At 35.0% G+C, this 22,969-nt stretch overlaps 1 protein-coding gene across 2 annotated transcripts in view; it reads right to left on the reverse strand.

Moving 5' to 3' along the window:
- Window positions 1–22,969, reverse strand: part of LOC309622452 (uncharacterized protein) — a 665,771-nt gene that overhangs the window by 473,493 nt on the left and 169,309 nt on the right. The window lies entirely within an intron of this gene.

A 22,969-nucleotide genomic window follows, 5' to 3' on the forward strand; every position in this document is an offset into this window, starting at 1 on the left:
TAGAAGAAGGTTCATAAATCAAAAAGTCAAACTAAAAGGATACAATACATATGAGAAAAAAAGATGTACAGAGAACTACATTACCAATTTTAAAGTGAAATTCAAAGCTTTCATTCTGCAATTATATTATGTGCATGTTTAGCACATTATCAATAATGGAAAATAATACCTTTAGCTTTCTTCCTCATCACCCGGTCACGCGCACTGGTTCAAGGCAGACACAGAGTTCGGAGGTGGTGAGAACTCAGTGGATAAAGCAAAGCACAAGCTTTGGCATCAGACAGACTGCAATCGATCTAGATCTGCAACTTACTAGTGGTGTACTCTGAGTACATCAGTTAAGTCTCACTGTTCTCATCCTTAAAACACAGATGATAACCCTACATTGTAAGACAGCTTTATGGCTTAAAAGAAATAGTGTATGTAAAAGAGCTACAAGCCATGCCAGGCACATGGTAAGCGTTGCAAACCCCCATGACCAGCCAACCTTAACTCCCTCTCCTCTTCTTCTTAGAACAGCACAACTGGGGAGCAGACAGTGACCCAGCATTAGGCAAAGACCCTTCCATCCCCTAGATTTAAGACTGAAGCACATGTCTAGGAGGCTAGGAACAGATGGGGTAGATAGAAGGAGGTAGCACAATTCCTTGGTGCAACTGGGGAACCCACTACTAGTAATTTTTTTGCTTGGGAACTCTTCAAAAAACACAGAGCATCATAGTCATAAGGGAATGAAATTCTACAAAATCTGAGCTTTCAAGTCTCAGCCTCCAGCAGCCCACCTGTGCTCACAGAGAGGATCAAAGCCATGCTGCACTCTACTCAGTATTCAGTACATGCCATTGCTTAAATCCCATCCCTGAAAAAGCTAACTTTAAAAAAAATTGAAATTAAACATCGGCGTCTGTGCACGCGGTGAAATAAATTCTGCACTTGCTCTGCTGCTTTGCAAAGCTCATCTGGGACTACAGCTCAAACTGAATTTCAACTTCGTACCGAGATTAGGCCTTCAGCCTGAAAGGACAAGGTGAGAACTTGGCCCATTAAACGTTATGGAGTAAGTCAAGTAGCCTAGAGTTGTACTCCAAGCATCTCCAGAATGGTTTCAGATTTTTTCAACAAAGACCTCTGAGGTTTGATTTCAACCCGAGGCTCTGAGTGGCGTGAGTTCACACTGCCACATTAGGAAAACATCAGGCGAACACCAGGGTAGGCAGACAAAACCTTACTGCTTCCTATTAGGGCTCAGTGGTGCCTGTTCTCACATTACAATGGTTAACCTTGGATTAAAGAACATTTGGATAATAACGGCACAGACTTTTCACAGTTCACTTAAAACTTTATAAGGACTGGTTCTTTGTAGAGGAGAGTGCATTAATATATAAAACAAGCATGTTGTTTAGTTTAACTACTTGGCCATGTGTGTTTTCAGGGTCACTATTTCAGGAAAATATAGGCAATTTCAGTGGTTTTTTTAATAAAGTGAGAGAATGCAAACCTTTACAGTTCACTTGAATAAAGCTGTGTGACCTACATACCATGTATTAAAAACAATTATTATGCTGTTGCCAGACAGTATGGGGTATATAACCAGAGCTCCCATCATTAGGCATGCCTCAGCATAGCTCTTAAAGAATCCAGATGGTGGTTTTCAACTTTATCTCCACGGTGTCCCCTGGAAGTATGCATTATAATCACAGTCTCCTTCTTCCTTCAAAGTTTTGTAGAGCAAACCCTACAGGAGAAGGGGCATCCTGCTGTTATTGGTGGGCTGTAACTGCACTGGCTATTACCCTGAACAGCCACCAAAATGACATATGCCAGAGAACGCTCTTGATCCACAAGAGCAAATTTGTAGCCCGAGGGCAAAATTGGTACCTAGAGGAATTTCTCACATAAGGTAGACCTCTTTTTTTAAATTACATTTTTGCTGCAATCCAAAGAAAATGAAGGTGAAGGAAATGAATTTACAATTTGGTTTTTGATAAGAATGATTTCTAATCAGGTTTTAGTAAAATAAGCAAAGAAATACTCCAATGGGAAAGAATGATAAGATGAACTAAACCAACTGTGGGTCAAACTTGGGCTGTCTTCAGGGATAGAGTTAAGCTGGAAACATCTCCTGTGTATCTAAAAAAGGATTCTCACACATTAAGTGTAACTTTCTAAGTGGAATCACAATGGCACAATGGTTTCAGCTTGGAAATCATGGTGGAAGCTTTTCATTCTGCTGTGAAATTTTGTGATAACTGTTTACATAGTTAACTTTGTACTGAGTTAAAACTATATGAGTTTGAGCTTTGCACAGTTCTAATATTGGCTTCTCTCTTAATTGGATTCACTCATCACACATTTGTGTCAACTAACCCTATAGAATATTTCATTAGATTTTTAAAAATATGACATCGTTGAATTAAGTGTCAAAATTTTAAATGCACATGTCCTTTGACTCCAAAATTCACTTCCAATAATTCATACTATGAATGCTCTTTCACTTGTACACAAAACTATGTTCGAGCTAACTGAAATATTTTTATTTGTAAAAAAACAAACAAAACAAAAAACTGTAAATAGGGAACTAGTGAAATTATTAGGGAGCCTACAAATGAGTTAGGTCTGTATGTATTAATATGATAAGAGCTCCCAGATATAAGTTTTTAATAAATAAGATATAAACAATGGTGTATATAATATACAGCTAGTAATATTTCCTAATTGTTTCATCTGTAAATATGTTCACATCTATTTTTGGTTATGAATTAATTTAATATTTTTATACCTTTATTTCCATGGAATCCAAAGAGAGACAAGAGATGAATAATGGCAGAAGTGAGTACATGTATGAGTTGAAATCAGTTCACCTTAACTGTGTTTTCATAATATTAATTTTAAAAATAATTTTATTATTTTCCCAACTAAAGCATGAAAAAAAAGATGTGGGTTTTTTTTTTTTTTTGATATGTTATGTGAGTAGGATCTTATTTGCTATTGAGAAATTACATGATGACTCAGCAGTAAGTCATAAAGCAATTGTCTGCACTCTGACCTCATAGGCCAGTGACTGACCTTTTCCCTCTTCTCCAGGACAGGGGAATTTAAATTAGGTCTTTCACCACATATATTTTAAATTTTATTTTTATTTTTTAATTTTTTTAACACAGTAAGGTGACAAATGTTCCTGGTTGGGACAACCAGAAGACATAAGTATTAATAAGATTTCAGCACATCCCAAAGTTTTTTATTAATAATATAATGGGACGAATTTAAAAATATTACAAAACGGGGGAATCATAACAGTTGTGTATAATTTCCTTTTTAAAAGATTATTTTCCAGGAGTTTCCCAGTGCTCTAGTAGTTAGTATTCCGGGCTTTCACTGCCACAGCCCAGGTTCAGTCCCTGGTCGGGAACTGAGATCCCGCAAGCTGAGCGGTGAGGCCAAAAATAAGAAAAATTTTTTTAAAGATTATTTTCCATTAATTTTTAATTAATTATTTTAGAGCAATTTTAGGGTTACAGAAAAATGAGTGTAAAGTACAGAGAGTTCTTATATACTTCCCCACCCCCATACACACACATACCAGTTTTCCCTATGTCAATATGTTGCATATGTGTGGTGCATTTGTTAGAATTAATGAGCCAATACTGATATATTATTAATTAAAGTCTATAGTTTACATTATGTTTTACTTTTTGGGTTGTAAAGTCTATGGGTTTTGACAAATGTGTAATATGTATCCACCATTACCTTTCAACAGTTTATTCATTTTTTAACTTGCTCTAGCTATCTACTCAGGATTCACCTCAGAGCAAAAGACTGAAGTAGTGAAGGTATTAAATATTTTTTTCTTCTCACGTTCTGTCTAAAGTGCCCAGTGCTCTTTCACAGCCATAGGCTCTGCTGTCATAGATTACAACAATTTTGATTTATGGTCAGGAATCATAGCATCCTAATACATCTCTCTCCTCAGGAGAGTCTGCAGTAGAAACCTTTGTCTAGAGAGTTGACCATTTAAGCCCAAAGGCAAGAACAACATATCGTACTTATAGGTGTACGAATTTGAAGGTGGCTGGGCCCTTGGATGCGGATTTACAAGGTATAGCACATTATCAACAAGCTCACTCTAATTGTAAACTATTTACTGCTGTTGATTCTTTTAAAATAGGCTTTAAAAACATCTAGAATCACTTTTCTATCAATAGAGATTTATCTGGACTCTAGTTGAATTTTTATTCACCAATTTCCATTTAGGAAGTTGATCCATTGTTTCCACTGTGTGATCTTGGAAGGTTCATGTTTTCTTTAACCATTTACTGTCCAATCATATTTGAAATTTGTGTTAAAAAAAATAGGATAAATTATAAACTCAAATCATGTGGTATGGGGTCTACTCTACATGCACATCAAGTTTAGCAAACAAATTTGTTTTGGGTAAAAAAAGAGAAAAGAACAAATTTATTCCTTTCTCTAACATAATATATTTACCTAGAATAACATGAAAGTCACCCCACAATATTATTGGAAAAATCTCATTCCTAAAAGTAAATTAGGTATGGGATTTTTAAAACAAACATAGAACAAAAATTAAACTTTGACCTGAGTTCTACTCCAATCACCAAACTGAGGCAAAATATAGCACACAGTAGTATATAGACTTGAATAAAAATAAAATCTCAACTCAGAACCTGTAATTTAAATGAAATCACTTTTTATAATATAATTCATAGGACATATGAATTATAATTCAGCTTAAAATGTTGTCAAGATGTGCCACCTTTGCCATTAAAATTTCATTGTGAGAGTCTACCAGAGCAAGCTGCTCATTTTTTTAAGGGTGTTACTTAAGAAAAATGGCGAATTTTTGTTTGGTTAATCAAACAGTGGGAAGCATTGTAATGGATAATTGGGCTAGCTGGTTCATCTTTATAATCTGACACTTACATAGGTCTTTGTATTTTCAAAATATTCTACGACCATTTTTCTTGGTTCCACAGATAAAACGTGGAGAAGTAAATTAATACTTCCGTTCATGTTTTACAAATGAGCACAAAGAAGCAAAGTAAGATTAAGCAAATCTGATGCAAAGCCAAGATAAGAAATTTTTGCCCTGGCAGGCCTAATCCGCTGCTTTTTGTCCCTCAAGGAATCCTAAACCTTTCTATTTGAAAATTTCCAAAGAGAATTAAGCTGTCAAATACACACTCACAATCCAGGTCCCTCACTTTTCTAGTCCAGGTAATCCAGTTATAGATTTAACCTAAAGTAAGTTCAGATATAAAATAATAGGGCAAGTCATAGTTACTACAGTATTAACAGTCTCTTATTTTAAAACAGCCTTCACAGTTTAAAAATATATATACATGGCTTTACTCGTGAGTAGATTTTTTTTCCAACTCTCCCCCTTCATTCTTTTTCTGTTCTCACTAGAACAATACTACCACTGTGCAGGTTCTGTTTGCAACACCCCAGGAAGTTCTCAGTATTACAGAAAAGAAATGAGAACAATAAAAAGAGCATATAAATGTGGGGAAATAATAGGGCCATTATCTGACATTTAATTGAGAAACTTGATCAGAGGGCAGAATTCACATTATCTTAGCCCAAGTGGCTCTGTGTACGTTTCTTTCTTTCTCTTCCTTTCATTTCTTGGCTCCAATCCACCCCATCACTCACCACCCACCAAGAACTTACACACAGAGCCACCTTACAGGGTGGCAGTGTTCTCCCTGAGGATAACACAGAGCTGAAAGAAGCCATTTCAACTCAGGAGGTAAGGATGCCTCTTAAAGTATTAAATGCTCATTTTATACAGTTCATCTGGATGATAAATTGAGTTTTTCAGCTTTGAAAGGATCCTAAAAGAATTTAGATTTTGAAACAGAATATTTGAATTTTTTAGCAGCTTCAGTTGGGCTAACATAACCATTTATTAAGGGATAACATGCTGCAATGTAGCATGATCTGGATCAAATCCCAACCCCACAAAATTAACTTGGTCAATTTGAGGATTAAACTTCTTGGCAATAATATGTATGATGAAGAACTTGAAAACAAATTAATTAAAAGAACTCGATTTCTTGATCCTGTCATAAATATTGCTATTTTGGGTGAATGGCATTTTATGTTAAGAGCTCAGAGATGTAACAAGGCTTAATGGTGGCAAGAATAAATTATTTTTTAAAATGAATTTATCATCTTTAGAAGCACCTATTCCTTCTTGCGTAGGATTTGTATTTTTTCAAAATAAAATAAATCTACTTTAAAATATATTTTATGTTCTTCAAGTGCCACTAAATGAAGCAACTTAGTAAGATATGACTCAACACTGGGAAGTACATATGCATGTTTATACAATCTCTTATATTTAGCTCTTAGAAAATGAATAATAAAGTAGAAATGTACTGTTGAAGTTGTATATTGATCCCCAAGTTGGAAGCTCGAAACACAAATAAACAAAAAGATGTGATCATGCGTGATGAGATTCGAAAAAAACACCTTTTTAAAAAAATTAATTAATTTATTTATTTTTGGCTGCGCTGGGTATTCGTTGCTGTGCACAGGCTTTCTCTAGTTGTGGTGAGTGGGGGCTACTCTTTGTTGAGGCGTGAGGGCTTCAGTAGCTGTGGCTCGTGGGCTCTAGAGCTCAGGCTCAGTAGTTGTGGTGCACGGGCTTAGTTGCTCTGTGACATGTGGGATCTTCCCAGACCAGGGCTTGAACCTGTGTCCCCTGCATTGGCAGGTGGATTCTTAACCACTGCGCCACCAGGAAAGTCCAAACACTTTCTTATTTATTAAGCTTTTATATATTCTCTCTTTCTAGAAAATATCAATTACATGTACTATATTGACACCATAGGTGTTCTACACATGTTCGTAAACTCAAGTTTTATATATATATGTTTATGAAATTTAATGAATGTCACTCTAAAAAGAACAGATAGCCATAATTAACTGTGAAACAGGGACACTGTTCTGAACAAGAGTCCCAGATGCCATAACTAGACTTTCACTCATTCTGTATCTATCCATTAATTCACACCTAGCATTCTAGTTTAAGAATTATTTCTTACCATTTTATTGACAATTCTAAAAATAAAAATTTAAAAGGAGAATAAGAATTCTGATGTCTAATTTCTCTGAGTTTGTTATTCATGTCTTAAGGATCACATAAATTTTGTTTTATAATTCAATTCTCCCTCCATTAAAATAAATAAATAAATAAAAACAACAATACTTTTCAGAACTGTGAGTATATTTCCTTGCTCTCTAAATTGACTGAATAAAAACTGCTCTTTTCCATCTATTCCTGTCATTTTGACATTAATAAGTTATCCATGACTTGTGTTTGAGTGGCAGAGCTGTTTTCAGAAGTGGAGTGACACAGTTCCTTGCGTCAGCTAATGAAGCTTATATTTTATGGAGGCATAACTCTGATTTTTACTAGCCTTTTCTAAGTACATTAGCAGTGTAAGCTATATTTTTGAAAGCATCTATAAATTATAAAATGGTATAGATGTAACAGTGTGTGCCTATAGTTACATACCTAAAAGCCTTAAGAACATACTGGTATACCCCCCCATCCCTATAAAAAAGCCAGAAGGATGCCCTTGAAATTCATTTTAACACCTTCAAATTGACATGCACTGCATGTCAGGAATGGAAATCAATGGCTATTTATTTTATATGCACAAAGCACTATGCAATTACAAGGGCAATATAAAATGATTATCAATTTGTCATTTTCTCCCTTTTTTATTTTATATCTTTTTGAAATTGCTTACATAATATATCAAAGAAATGAGATAAGGGTAAATGTATAAACATTCAGGATTAAATGTTCCTAAATTTTAACAAGGATATATATAGAAACTGATGTACTTACAAATGAAATCTACCACAAATTCTACCAGGTCTCTTCACCAGTCCTTTTCCCCACACTCCATCCCCAAGAAGATGACTCTAGTGCCAGATCCCATCCGCCATGCAAATAGTGTCTTCGGATATGAAGGGAATGAAATCTCCTACACTCTTTTAATTTCTCCCAGAGTACTCCTTACTATACCCAGCACTTCCATAAACTCTAAACTATGCTGCTGGTATTGTTAATGATGTGCATTGTTCATTTCAAAACATTCTCTTTGCCTCCATTTTTTAATGATATAATAAAGGCATTCAAGATGTAAAAGTCCATAATCATGGAAAGATAACACTAAAAGAGACCTTAGAGATCACGAAGTCTAGAGTGGTGTTTTTCACCCATTCTTCTGTATCACTCCCCAAGGAGACTTTCTAGGCATTGTTTTCCACGTTGCCCCCAGTTTTAACATTATAGATGTACTGTATATCTGTTTATGTAGTCTATGTATATCTGTGCTTCATACATTAAGAGAGTAGGATTTCTGTCCCCCTAAGAAAAAATTTTTACCCCCTTGGGCAAAATCACCTATGAGTTGAATATATTTTTCGGTTAAGGAAATATTACCTAAAAAGAGCTAGTAAAATGATAGTATATCCTGTCAAAATGGTATTAGTCAACTATAGTGAGGCAAAAGTTGTAGTTCCCACCTTTGACCATCATTAATGTGATACTGAGATATGTCATCTCTGGAAGAGAATCTAAGGGAAGAAATGATACTGCTATTAATTATGTCTCCCTATATAATATCTTCCCTTATTTCTCTTTCATTGATTATATGGACACTATTTCCTTTTGTCATGCTGGTAACACTAAAAGAACATGTAACTTCTTTTTTTCTCAAACCTTTTATGACTTCTTTTTTCATTTAATTTTTCTATCACAACAGCACCCTTTCATAGCATCTTTCATCAATAGCAAATCAGCTTAAAGATACATGATCATTCATAGTATGAAAGAACATATATACACATGTATAATACACACATAAATACGTGCACATATGCCATTCCAAAGTGAAGAAAGGCCACACCTGGTGACATTCTGTACTGCTGAAGACCAGAGGCCACGGTAATATATAACAGATTGTAGAGATTGTTCATGATGACATTTAAACATTGCAGTTTCACACCCAATCATGACAAATTTGACTAATGCCATTCCTTTCAGTGCAGCTTATGGAACTAAACCAATTAATATTACAACAGTTGACAACATAATAGTGAATAGTTCAGAAGCCTAATCAATAAAAATAGATCCTTGACCAGGGCAAAAAACAATCGAGTAGATTCAGAAGAAGGTGGCTGGCTCAGCTCCCTTCTAATAAATATCAAATGAATCACTCAAAACCCTATGGAAATAAGAGCTAAGAAGAACCCCAGAAATTCTGACTAGCAGAAGTGTTTTTATGTGATGTGTGATGGTCTTTGTTGTTCACAAAAGAACAAGCTTGTCAGGACTTAAATTTCATGGTTAAAGTGGTATAACTTGCATCAGACAAGTTTTTTGTGGGTTTCTGAAAAGAATACGGAGCTAAAAGGTAGGGTCCAGGTCCTTGCCCTGGCTCCTTCCTTTCTGATTCTCTTTCCCTGGGAAAGTTTCTTAACCTCTATGAGTCTCTCTTATCTTTAGGCATAGGCTATTTGTGAGGTCAAAGGAAATGATGACTGTGACTTACATGCTCAGCTGCTAGGTATTCAGAAAAATAAGGAAATCCTATTTCTCATTATTGATATCCTATAGTCACTATTAACTAGTCTTTTCTAGCCCAAATGTATATCAAGTAAGATTTTGTTTTGCATTTACTTTCAACAGAACAATATGAACCTATGAAGAAAATATGATTCTGGGAACATTGCCATATCCCTTAATGTCTTCATGAGAGATGTCAAAAGATACAGGCATTGAATAGTGAGTTCCATGAAACGGATTCTTAGAATCCGTCTCTACCCTGCTCCTTAGCATAGTCATCAGGCTTTCCCCTACATATCCGGGGCATCTTGCTATTATTCCAATGAATAATCATTAAGTGCGCACATGGTTTTAAACACTGAAGCAGGGGAAAGTGATAGTAATAGGGAAATGACCACCAGGAGTTCAAGGTAGGGAGAGGAGATTGCATATCGTGGGATAGAGATTCAGTGTAATTCTCATATCAAAAAGAAAGGAAACTTTTTATACACCTTGGCATGTGCTCATGTTGGTATACTCGTCAATTCTATGAAATATTAGGTGCGAGTTGTTCCCATTTCCCTCGTTCCCCAAAGGTGAACGTATAACTGAGATGGGTACAACAAATTTAAAGTTTAGGTAAAGATGTACAGCATATATGCCATCTGCTCTCTGAAGCTGCCTTTGATACTCTTGTGGCCAGAACTGGCCAGCACAGGAGAGAATGGTATCCCGTTTAAAAGTCCTTAGAGCTCACATCATGCTTCACCATGTCTTAAAGCTCTTTATGGGTATATCCTCTATCTATCACCACTGCCCCACTAGATCAGAATCTCCTGGAAACGAGGGATCACATTATTCATTTTCTATCCTGAAAATGACAGAAATGACTGTAGTACATGCTAGACTTTCAGCAAATGTTAAGTTAAAATGAACAGAGAAGACACAAATTGATTTTAAAATCTACATGCTTGCTTTTATATTGATACTTCGTGATCATATGACATTCTACGTTAACGGTGTATCTTTAAAATTCCCTTATACATTAGCTTAAAATATAGTCTAAATACAAAAAAAAAAGGTGGGGGCGAAGGGAAGAAATAGAATCCTATGAAATAGGATTCTCACTAAAAAGGGAAGAAAAGAGTAAATTATTAGAAAGCCCCATTAGAATTTACTAGTAAATTCTACTTCTAACCTACACCTCAGCCTCTCGTTTATAATGCTATTGATGTTCTGAGCAGTTTGTTTTAAAGCATGTTTCTGAAGGTTAAATTAGACTTAACAAATGAATCTCTACTTTTTAAGATGACAAACTACACACCTGCTCCTTGAGGAAAGAGTCAAAATAGAGCTTCCGATGAAGATTTCAACACAATTATTAGGTGGCATGTCTTTTTCACTGACCAAGACACTCTAGCTCATCCAAATTAGGTTCAACGCTAATTTTGCTTTTAGTCGTTAATTTATTTCTTACTTTCTCAATTGTTCTAATTTCTTAATTGCTAGCAGGCAAAAGACTTCTGTGTAACCAAGTGTTTTTGACTTTGAGAAGCTAGAAGTGAGAAGGGCCCATCTGTATGGGTCAAGCTGCTCTTCACTTGTCTTCTCTAGTCAGAAGCTTCTGATCAGTAGACTTAAGAGTTATTTCCAGTGACCTAGTGTAGAACTGAAAGTTGGAAGTTCTTTCAGCCAAGGGTGTCCAACAGGAATTCATGGACTGTACACACAGTCTATCGAGTTGTCCCATGCTTCAGCAGTTTACAGGGAGTACAGATTATTAGAAGAGAGTCAGGCTCGATTTTTGCTTATGCCTCTGTCACAGTTTGTTGCTACTGACTTTTTAGAAGGCACAGATACTGTGTCTATCCACCCAAAAGATGGTTTAGGTACATGCTTGGGCTCTATGAAGAAATGGTCTTAATTGCTGATGCCAATTTTTCTCTAAAATATGTTTTATGTAACATTGGTGGTACCCAAGATAATTTTACTTGGTAAATGATAAACAATGATTTTTAGTGTTGTTGTTATGTGCTCATTTTAATGTGTATTAGAATTATGTAACCAGCATTTCAGACCCATGATTTCTTCTATGTCACTGTTCAAGACAAGGCTAATAATAATACTTAGAAATGGCAAAACTATGTCTGTGATGCAAGCATAACCATTTTTTTGTCGTTTCACTTTCTGATATAACAAAGCTAATTATCAGGATATTCAGCTTGAGATCAAGATAAGTACATATGAGATTTTCAGAAAGAAAAGTTCCAGGGTGTTAATCAGCTCAAATGACTTGTGGATTTAGATTCAGCAAAGGTCAAATCATTTCTCCTCAACATACCTGCATGCAGCGCAAAAAAAAAAATTGATATAACATAGTTAACCTATGTACAGCTATAAATTTTGTTTCCAGGAACAGCAGCGTAAAGAAGTACAACAGTCTTAGTCTGGTTTACCAAAAACATGAATATATTTCCAGGAGGCATTTTTCTAAATCTGACTCAAAAAAGTGGATATGTTGCTGAAAAAGTAACTATATTTTAACTTAATTTCTGATTGTTTCACAAGGAAATGAGGACAAGGCCTCACTGCCCTATTTTTGTTCTCCTCCAAGAGCTTTCCTCTGCCCTTGAATAAAGCCAACTTCCATTCCATGGAACATAAAGCTCATCATGATCTAGCCTCTGTCTGTGTTCCAAGCTCACCCTTCTCCATCTTCCTCTTCATTCACTATAACCTGGACACCTGAGCTTTCTGCAATTCTGGGCTAAAAAACTCTTTCTCTAGGAACTTTTCACATACTATTCTCTCTGCCAGGAACACCTTTCCCTCAACTCTTTGCGTATCATTCTCTTCTCATTTTAACATATCAGCTTAAATTCATTCTCTCAAAGAGCATTCCCTATAATGCTATTCAAGAGAATACCTCCACTCTGTATCACTTCCTCTCTGCTTTTTGTTCATTTCCTTCATAAGAAATAGGTATTTGCTATTTTTTTCTTTAGTTACTTTGTGTATGTGTCTGTGTGTGTCTGTGTGTGTATTTCACTTCCTCTTTCCCTTGAATTAAAGCCATTAGGGCATGAACTGCTATTATCTTGTTCATCATTTTTTCCCCTTAGTAGCATACCCAGTGTCTGCACACAGTAGGTCCTTATTAAATATTTTTGAAAGGTTTAATGAGAACATATCTTATTGGTAATTTTCTCTAATTATTTTGAATATTTCAATCATCCTATCAATATTCTTTGAATAAATTCTGTTTTCAATGCAATATTAAAACATAAAATAGGGCAAATTATGCTTTGTCTCTTTTTAAATTATTCATTCAAAACTAAACTCGAGGCATCATTCTCAACACTCGGGTTTTGCACCTTAGCTTTGCATTGGGAGAGTATGATGAATCTCTCACTTGAACACAAACTCATACCAATTTAAAATCCTAAACTCCAGGGTGTCAGGAGCCATCCTCAATTTATAGTCTTAGCAGTGCAGTTTCTCTTACTGCAATGTGTTCTTTGATTAATTACCCAACTAGTAACTAACTAACCAGTGTTTTCTTCGTTGAAATCTATTTTTCTCTTTGATATTTAGGTTTTTCTACCTTCCTTGTGTCATTTTTCCATCGATCATTTTCTCTTTTATTTTCCTAATGAGTCACTTGAAAAGATCTTTTATCCTTCATCTTCCAGCACACGTGAAAGAAAATGTGTAGCATCTCAACCTGTTCGTTGAATTCATTTTTTTTCAGTTCCAATTATGTTCTCTGATTTATAAGTTGTGCATTTTTTAGATGAAAATGTCTTCTTTCTTCACAAAGCCATATCATTCCAACTACCCCTATTGTATAAGTTAATTGCTTAATCAATTCAACAGATTTGTTCAACACCTACAACATGGCTGACACTGTCCTAGGCTCTGGGGAACAGCCGAGAGCAAAATATTAAGTCCATGTTTTCATGGACTTCCAGCTGGGCAGGGACCTTCTAGGTAGAACATATGTTCATGTACACACATACAAACACATCTACACACCTCTATCCTGCATAGGCCTGCTGAAATGTATGGATCCTATACAGGGGAAAAGGAGAGAATGTATATTGAGAGTTAATCTGCAATACTTGTTACATTATTACTGTATTTTATTAACTAAATCCAGGAAATAGATTATAAAAATGTCCAAATAATTAAGAATATACTATGTAATCTCTGGGATCCAGGAACATATAATCCAGTTATAAAGAAGAAACAAAGGGTAATTTAACTAACAACATGATTTCTTATCATAGTATAAGCCCCTTCAAAGCAGGATTTCCTCACCTCTGTCTCCAACCTCAATTCCAACTACTACGAGGGCTTTATGCTGTAAGGATTGACACTTTTCTGGGAAGTACCATGCCCTTTCACCATCCCATGCCTTTGCAGATGCTGTTCCAACTTTTTAGCATTGTATTCTTACCTGCAAAACTTTTCTTCATCCCTCAAGACCAAAGTCTAATGATAATACTTAGCTCAGACCCTGGTTTACAGAGGTTCTCAGTAAATGGTGTTGAATGAGTGAGTGAATATAGGAACAAACGTATGGTTGCTATGAATGCTGAATCAATGATGCAAACGCGTTAAGTCCTCTAGGTTCAAAGTGAGAGAGAGAGAGTGCTCAGGATAAGTATTCAGAAAGGAAAGGAACTATTCTTAAAAAGTCTGAAAACAACGTCAGAGAGTGAGAAACCATTTTACAGGAACAACGCGAATGTGATTTAGAAGCATATGACAACACATTTACTTTCTTGACTCTTCATATTTGTACTCTGCCTAATACCCATGATGAAATTACAATAGCAAGTTTCCCTTTGCACTGAAATGTCACTTAGGCTATCTATGGTATATATATATTAAGAAAAGAATCTAGTACGTAAAGTTTGTGACCTTTGTTTCCTTCTTGGAAAAAACATCTGTTTCCCTCACAGCTAAGTGAATTTTCCAAATTAAAGACTCCTGATACATGTTGATAGGTTCAGTTCCAACTCTTAATCTTTAACACCCTTCCTGGTTATTTATAAAGAAAAACTAAAGAATAAACTTAAATATTTTAGATTTATCAATGCAGCCCATTTTGAATGTACTCACCTCAACATATAATTAGCCTAAAATGTTGAGGATGCCAATATTTACATATCACAGAAGCAACTACATGAATAACATATAATAGAAATAAAGTCACAAAGTTATTTCAACCTTCTCAAGGTAAAAGTTTATGAAAGTGGAGGCAGATTGGTGCTTGGGTTGGGTCAATGTGTTCACACAGTCCTCTATCAGCAGAACGCATTTTCTGTCTATTCCAAACATTCTCTGCTTAGATTTATTAAATTTCTATATTTTCCACTAACATATAAAACTCTAGTTCAAGCCAGAGTTTTCTTGCTTTAAGACTGAGACCTAATTTGAGCCTTGGAATTGCCTCCAAATCTGTAACTCCCATGCTGGATGATTTTGAGCTTGTTAGTGGAGCTGCTGCATCCTGTGCAATGTGAGGAGAAGTATGGAGGCAAGCCATGACCTCTGGAGTCTGCTCATGCAACTCCAGAATTCTGTGGTTCTGTGAGTGGTTTTATAAGCTCCTCTAGGCACCCAGGAAAGGATTTTCTTCTCTTTGGAATTTTTCCCAGGCTTGACCAAGAGTGAATCTCCAGGCCTTGAATTTGCTACCTAAAGCCCAGATCAATATGTTGTTAAATAATTATTTTCCCCAAAATGGTAATGTCATGACTCATACGAATATATAATGAACACTTATAAATATTTAAATTTATTCATTAATGTGGGATTCAGCAAGATGTTACTACCAATAAAATGTTGACCTCATTTATATAGGTCAATCAAAATTCTGAAACACATTAATAAAAATATTCAAGACTGTCCTTCCATGGGTTAATAATCAATTGCATTCCATCAGACGAGACTGACTTATATTTCTATGAACAAGAGTTATTTGCATTATTATTAGTTTTCCACAAATATCATTGTAAAAGCACTGAAAGACAATGAAAGTGGAGACAGAAAGATGCGCAAGATAGAAGACTGAGTATTCTTTGAGAATATATTTCACAACTTTTCCATACAGAGATCCCCCAACTTAATTAGAAAATCACATCCCTCTTTTTATCCTAAGTTATTCAATCACCTTGCAAATTTTAAGACATATGCTTCTTATCAAAATACATATTGTCAGAAATTTCAAATTTGAGAGATGATAGAATATTCATTTCATTTAGAGTATTTCTTTTCAGATTGATTTTAGAAACAGAATCTTTTGTTCAGGCAAAATGTAAATCACTTAAAGATGGAGCTCCCCTGGTTAAAGTGGGGGTTTGGAGAGTTTTTAAAGCATATAAATAGCCAAAAGGTGGAAACAACCCAAATGGCCATCAACAGAAGAAGAGATAAGCAAAATGTGGTATACACATACAATGGAATATTATTCAGCCATAAAAAGGAATGAAATTCTAGTACATGCTCAATATGGATCAATCTTGAAAACATTCTTCTAAGTTAAATAAATCAGACACAAAAGTACAAATATTATATGACTCTACTTATATGAGGTATCCAGAATAGACAAATTCATAGAGACAGAAAGTACAATTGTCATTACTAGGGACTGAGGGGATGGGGGAAATGGGGAGTTATTACTTAATGAATACAGAGTTTCTGCCTGGGATAATAAAAAAAGTTCTGGAAATGGATAGTGGCACTGGTTTCACAACATGGTGAATGTACTAATGTCAATGAATTGTACATTTAAAAAATAGCTAAAATGTTAAATTTTATGCATATTTTACTACAGTAAAAATACCAAAAAATCAATGTGGTTATAGTTTTAAATCCTGACTCATAATAAGGAGTGTATAAAAGATATCTCATCTTTATTGACAGTTTATTTTACTTACTACTAAGTCCAACACACTGCCAGTTAGTTACAAACCTAAATCCTTCCTTGTATCTAGATTTTCTAGCTCCTAACCTTTATTCTTATTGAGATCCTATATAGATCTTAACTTTTTTTTACTCCAGATCTCAAGGACTTATAAGACAGTAATAAAAAAATCCAATGTATCTACCCAATATTAAGGCTTACTATATAGCTATAGTAACCATATAGTACTATATAGTATAGTAGTATTGGTACAGGGATAGACATGTAGGTGAAAGGAACCAATACAGAAACAAGAAATAGTCCCACACAAATGTGCCCAACTCACTTTCTACAAAAGTAGAATAGCCATTCAATAGAGGAAGAATAACCTTTTTTACCAAATGCTGCTGGAACAATTGCACATCCATAGGCAAAAATACAAACACTGACCTAAACTTCACACTTTATTCAAAACTCAAAATGGATTACAGACTGAAAACATACAATATTTTAAAAAACTTTAGGAGAAAATCTTCAAGATCTAGGGCTAGGCAAGGAGTTCTTGGACTTGACACCAAAATTATAATCCATAAAAAGAAAATCTGACAAATTAGACTTCATCATTTGCACTTTGAAAGTCCACATAAAGAGGATGAAGAGATAAATTATAGACTGAGAGAAAGTTTTTACAAACCACATATCCAAAGAGGAGTAGAATTTAGATTATATAAGGAATCCTCAAAGCTCTACAGTAAGAAAACAAACAATCCAATTGTGAAGTGGGCAAAAGACATAAAGAGAAAAAGACATAAAGAGATATTTCAATGAAGAAGATACACAGATTGCCAACAAGCCATAAAAAGATGTTCCACTTCATAGTCATCAGGAAAATATGAAATGAAAACCACACTGAGATTGCACTGTACACCCATTAGAATGGCTAAAGTAAAACAATGGTGACAACCCAAATTCTGGCAAGACTGAAGAGAAACCAGATCACTCACATGTTAATGATCCAAATATAAGATAGTAGAGACACTCTGAGAAACAGTTTAGCAGGTTCTTTTCAAATTAAAAATTACCATATGACCTAGCAATTACACTCTTAGGCGTTTACCCTAGAGAAATGAAAACTCATATTTACATAACAGGCTGTACATGAATGTTCATAGGAGCTCTATTTGTAATAGCCAAGAAATGGAATCTTACCAGGTGCCATTCAACAGGTGAATAGTTAAGCAAATGGTGGTATAGCCATAGCATGGATACTACTAAGCAGTAAAAGGAATGAACTATTGATACACACAATAACTTGAATGAATCTCAAAGGCATTATTCTTAGTGGAAAAAGTCAGCCTCAAAAAGATACACAGTGTATAACTATATTCATATAATTTTAGCAATGGAGGTTAGAGAAGTAGGGGGAGATAGGTTTGGTTATATAAGTGCAACACAAGGCATCCCTGTAGTGAAGGAACTTTACTGTGGAGGTAAATACACAAATCAATACATGTGAGAAAATCTTATAGAACTAAATCCACATCCACACAAGTACAAGTAAACCTGAGAAAATGTGAATTCACTGGGTGCATTATATCGATCTCAATATTCATAACTGTGAAATTATTCTATAGTTCAACAAAATATTACCATTGGAGGGAACCGAGTAAAGTGTATATGACAACTCTGTATTTTTTCTTACAACTGCATATAAATCTACAATTATCTCAATGAAAAATTTCAGTTTAAACATAAGAAGAGACATCTACAAAAAAGAACATTCAAAATAAGGGAAGTATCTAGGAAGTTACAAAAGCAATATCAGAAATTAAAACAAAAAATCAACAGAAAAGTTGAAGTAAAAAATGGGGGGAAAAGTCAAGGAATTAACAGTTCTGTCCAGAAGGTCAAACATCCAAATATTATCTGTCTAGAAAGAGCAGAGAAAACACAGAGAGGAAATTATTAAATAAATAACAAAAAAAAAATTCCCTGGACTGAAAACCTCAAAAGAATTCAAAATAAATGTGACGTATCAATGCACAGAACAATAAGTAAAAATACCAGCAGCAAGGTACGCCATGCTGATTTTTCAGAAATATCAAGAATAAATTCAGGATTCTACAACAGTTTATAGTGAGAAAAATTAGATCACATATAAGAGACTGGGAATCAAAACACCATAATTCTCACTCAAAAGTAAAAAACAAGTAATACTACAAAATTCCAAGAGGAAATATTTTATCGTCTAAATTCTGTACCTAGCTAGACTATCAATCAAGCATAAAAGTAAAATAAACGCATTTTCAGGCATTTGACATAACAAAAAGTTTAACCTGTGGTACAACCTTTTTTTAAGGAAGTTACTGGAGAATGTACTGTACTGAAACAAGGCAATAAGCAAAAGGAAGTCACAGGAACCAGGAAATAGGCCCCATCACCAAAAGGGAAAAAAAAAAATGGTTTAGGAAATTAGCAGGATGCTTAGAACCCACCACAAAAGAAAGAGTCCAGTCCAGACTGGAGCAGAAGAATGAAATACTCTGTAAACATCCTTCTAAGACATCCCTCTAAACTGACAGTTGAACTGATGTGTTTGACCCACCCTGTGAGAGGCTTACCATTCTAAGAGAGTTCAGGAATTAATCAGTGATAAGTAGAAATAAGCATAAGCCAATGATGACAAGTCAGTTAATACATTCTGGTACACTAGAGGATTGAGCTTTGAACAATATAGACAGAGACAGTATACATAGTCATCATAATGCAATCCCTGTGTAGTCATTTAACCAAGTCAAACAAATGAAAGACAATCACACTGGTAGGTTGGAAGGAGAGAAAGTATGAGAGGGTGACAGTGTGTGTGGTGGGGGCGGAATGTGGGGTGGAGGTCATGGTAATAATGCCAAAGCCTTATCTTTCATATTTAGCAATCAGTAGAAAACAGCTGCAACTGAAATTTTTTTCAATAGCAGTATAAACATATTTTCATGTTTTAAATATTGATGTAAATAGAACAAATAGCCAAAAGTGTTGGGAATGAAGGCTCTGAGGATAGCAATTTGGAGTGGGGAAGCGTGGAGCAGAGACTACTATTTTTAATTATCAGCCCTTTAGAATCATCTTAATTTTTAACCATTCATATGTCTTACTTTAATAACACAATAATTTTTTTAAAAATATAATGCAAATAATTTTGAAAGTTTACAAAACACAGAAAAAAATTAAAATTACCGCTATAATCCTGAAACCCGGAGGGCACCACTGCTAAAATTGGGGTCTATTTTCTAAAATGATGGTACAAACTTAGAAAAAAGAAAGAGCTGATTCAAAAAAACACAAAACATTCAATTATAGGATCTAAAATCTTCATTTGGAAAATAGTGCTTAATCTTCAAGCACTCTTCTGAAAACACTAACAATTACAATTGACATTGCAATTGACACTACAGAAATCTTGGCAGGAATTGAACTGAGTAGCTTGGAAAGGAATCACCCACAGCTGTCCCCGCCTGCATGTATCCAAATTTGACCATTAAACATGAGAAAAGGGAGGACTAACTAATTGAGAATGATAGCAACAATCTACCTTAGGGTCACTTTTGTGGAAGTTAATTCATTTTGATTAAGCCTCCAAACCATCAGTGTTAAGCCTGAAGCAATATTGCACATACCTGCTATTTCCCTCTAATAGATTATATCATGACATGTTTTTTTAGTCTTTTAAATTCAAAAATGTTATATATATATATATATATATATATATATATATATATATATATATATATCTTATAACCAGTTACTTTTATATCATATATTTAAAATGTTCCAACTTACTGCAAAATTATTACACCCTAATATCCCATCTGCACAAATAACAGATTTTACCTCATCTTATCTTTTTTTACAAGTAATTTATAAACATATTGGCTGCACTTTTGTTCAGATGACCGCTGATTTAAAAGTGCAGTTAAGATGCCCCATTCTTTTCCCTTTAACAGAATTTTGTCACTTCCTTGCCATTAGTTAAAGAATAACCTAACTTATTTCCCAGCCTCAGGTTTAAGATGTTAATTTCCTTACATAATGTCGCCATCAGTGACCCTAAGGTAAAAACTATTTTATCCCTGTCTACCAGTGCAGATATTTCAATCTAGGAAGGGCAACTTTACTGAGGATTTTGGGACTTTGGGGCCATTTCTAAACATCTCCCATAATCCTGAGAGTGAAAATGTGTTTTTAACAGTACAAAATCAACAAAACACCGAAAAATTAGCCGGCCAACATTTTTCTACTTGTCAGATTTGTATTGATTGCTGCCCGGGGATACTGTATAAATTTCCTTAATTTATGCAAACAATGCTAAACAAATCACACAACAAAAACAATCATATTGATGATAAAATAAATTTTCTTGAACACTGGCACTTGGAATCAATTTTTTATTACTGGATATATAAATGTATAGTTAAAGAAGTATATAAGCACACATAGATTAATATTTGCTATTATTAGAAATATACTTTCTCGTCCCAGAAGTTATATCTTTTGATTAAATGATAAACTATCGGTCTGGTAGGAAAGGGATTGGGAAGTAGGTAAGTTTATCTATCCACAAGCTAGTCCACCTAGCAAAGTCTTAGTTCAAAAATTGTACCTAAAAGGACATTAACCAGAACAGAAGAAATTTAGTACCACAAAGGTCCTATATGTAGAATATCTTTGAGTTTCTATCATAAGTCATATTTTGATCACATTTTGAACACATATGATTTTACCCAATTTGAGGAGTCCAGATATAACTTTTGTGAGAATGTTATACTTTTGAGGAATTTGTAACACACAAGGGGTCCTATGATGACTCTGTATTTCTGTATGCCCAGCCCTGGGCTATTTTTTTATTGCCTACTTAGCCCAGAGAAATAGAAATAAAAGCTCAATAGATGTTTCCCTGACCAAAAATACAGAATGGTACTACAAGGCTGCAGCAAACAAGGTTTCCATACAAGGGCTCTTCACAATTAAAGCCCAAGGGTAGCCAACATCACAGAGGTTTCTCAAATACCCTACAAATAGTCAGAAATATACCATCAGGTCTTTTCTGTTGCTTTTGTTCATTCTGGGTGAAAAAATAAACTAGCTTAAAATGATCACTTTCATACCCATAACTGTCTCTCTTCTTGGCTCCAGACCAGCATAGCCAGCTGCTGATTCAACACATACCTCAAAGTCAATGTACCTTTAAAATTTAATTCATGAGTTCTCCCACCCCACCCTGGCCCTCTCCCTGTGTCCACTATCTTGTTAAATGACAGTCTCTGAAGTGGAAACCTGAGAGTCATAGTGATTTCTCCATTTCCCAAAACACCCACATCAAATTAAATCCATCCACTATACCATCTTCTCGCTCATTACCAAAGTCCAGGTCACCACTCAGTTTCATGTGGAAAATTATAATACAATAACTGTCCCTTTTTGCTTGAAAAGCCTTCAATAGCTTCTATTGTTCCTAAGAAAATGTCTAAAACACTAACAAAACCTGTTGATGAAGAAATTAATCGACAGTCAATGTAAGAAAGAAATGGAAAATTTTATTTGAGCCAACCTGAGGATTATAACCTGGAAGAGAGTCTTTCAGAAAGCACTGAGGACTGCTCCATCCACTAGAAGTCAAAGAACAGTAATATAAGTTTTTGAGACAAAGGGTTATACATCAAAGTAACATACTGACAGTTTACATAATCCAACAAGGCGAGTAGTGGGTCATCCAGACACCTTAGAGAATTGAGAAAGGAAGAGGATTGAGAAAGGAATGTTTTCTCCTTAGGAGTTACCTTGCTGGCTTCAGGAGGAAATTGTTTTTGGTTTTGAGTAGGCATTCCTGTATCTTCCAAGGGGCTCTAGTTAATGTATAACACAGATACACAATGCACACTAAAGGGGGGGGGGTGTAGTGGCTCAAATGGGCAGAGAGAATTTTATGTTTAAAACTTTTCTTATCCTGCCTTAAAAATAATTTTGTTTCATCAAAACTAATAACCTTTGTGTCATCTGGCCCTTGCCTACCTCTCTAGCCTCATTTTGTGCCATTCTAACTTTCTCTACTTCACATACAGGATCCTTCTTTCTGTTCCTGTATTGTGCTAAGCTGACCCTTTGCATGTGCTGAATCTTTGCCCCAAATGCTCTAGTGAACCTTTTCTCTCTACTTCCCTTAACTTGTAAGACTTACACATTCCTAAATGCCCATTAAACCAAAAGCCATTCCCTCAGACAAGACATATCTCCCATGTTTATACTCTGAGACCTTCAATTCTTCCTTCTCAGAGACTCTACTTAGTTGAATTTTTGAATTTAAGTGTTTAAGGTGTCTGTCTTCTGTTATACCTTTTCTATAAATGACTTGTGAGTAAATATATTAGGCTTTGCTGGGCATATGGTCTTTGTTTCAACTATTAAACTTTGCCCTT

The sequence above is a fragment of the Balaenoptera borealis genome (genome assembly GCF_965194805.1).
Source record: "Balaenoptera borealis genome assembly, chromosome: 2".
In the NCBI taxonomy this organism is placed as follows: domain Eukaryota; kingdom Metazoa; phylum Chordata; class Mammalia; order Artiodactyla; family Balaenopteridae; genus Balaenoptera; species Balaenoptera borealis.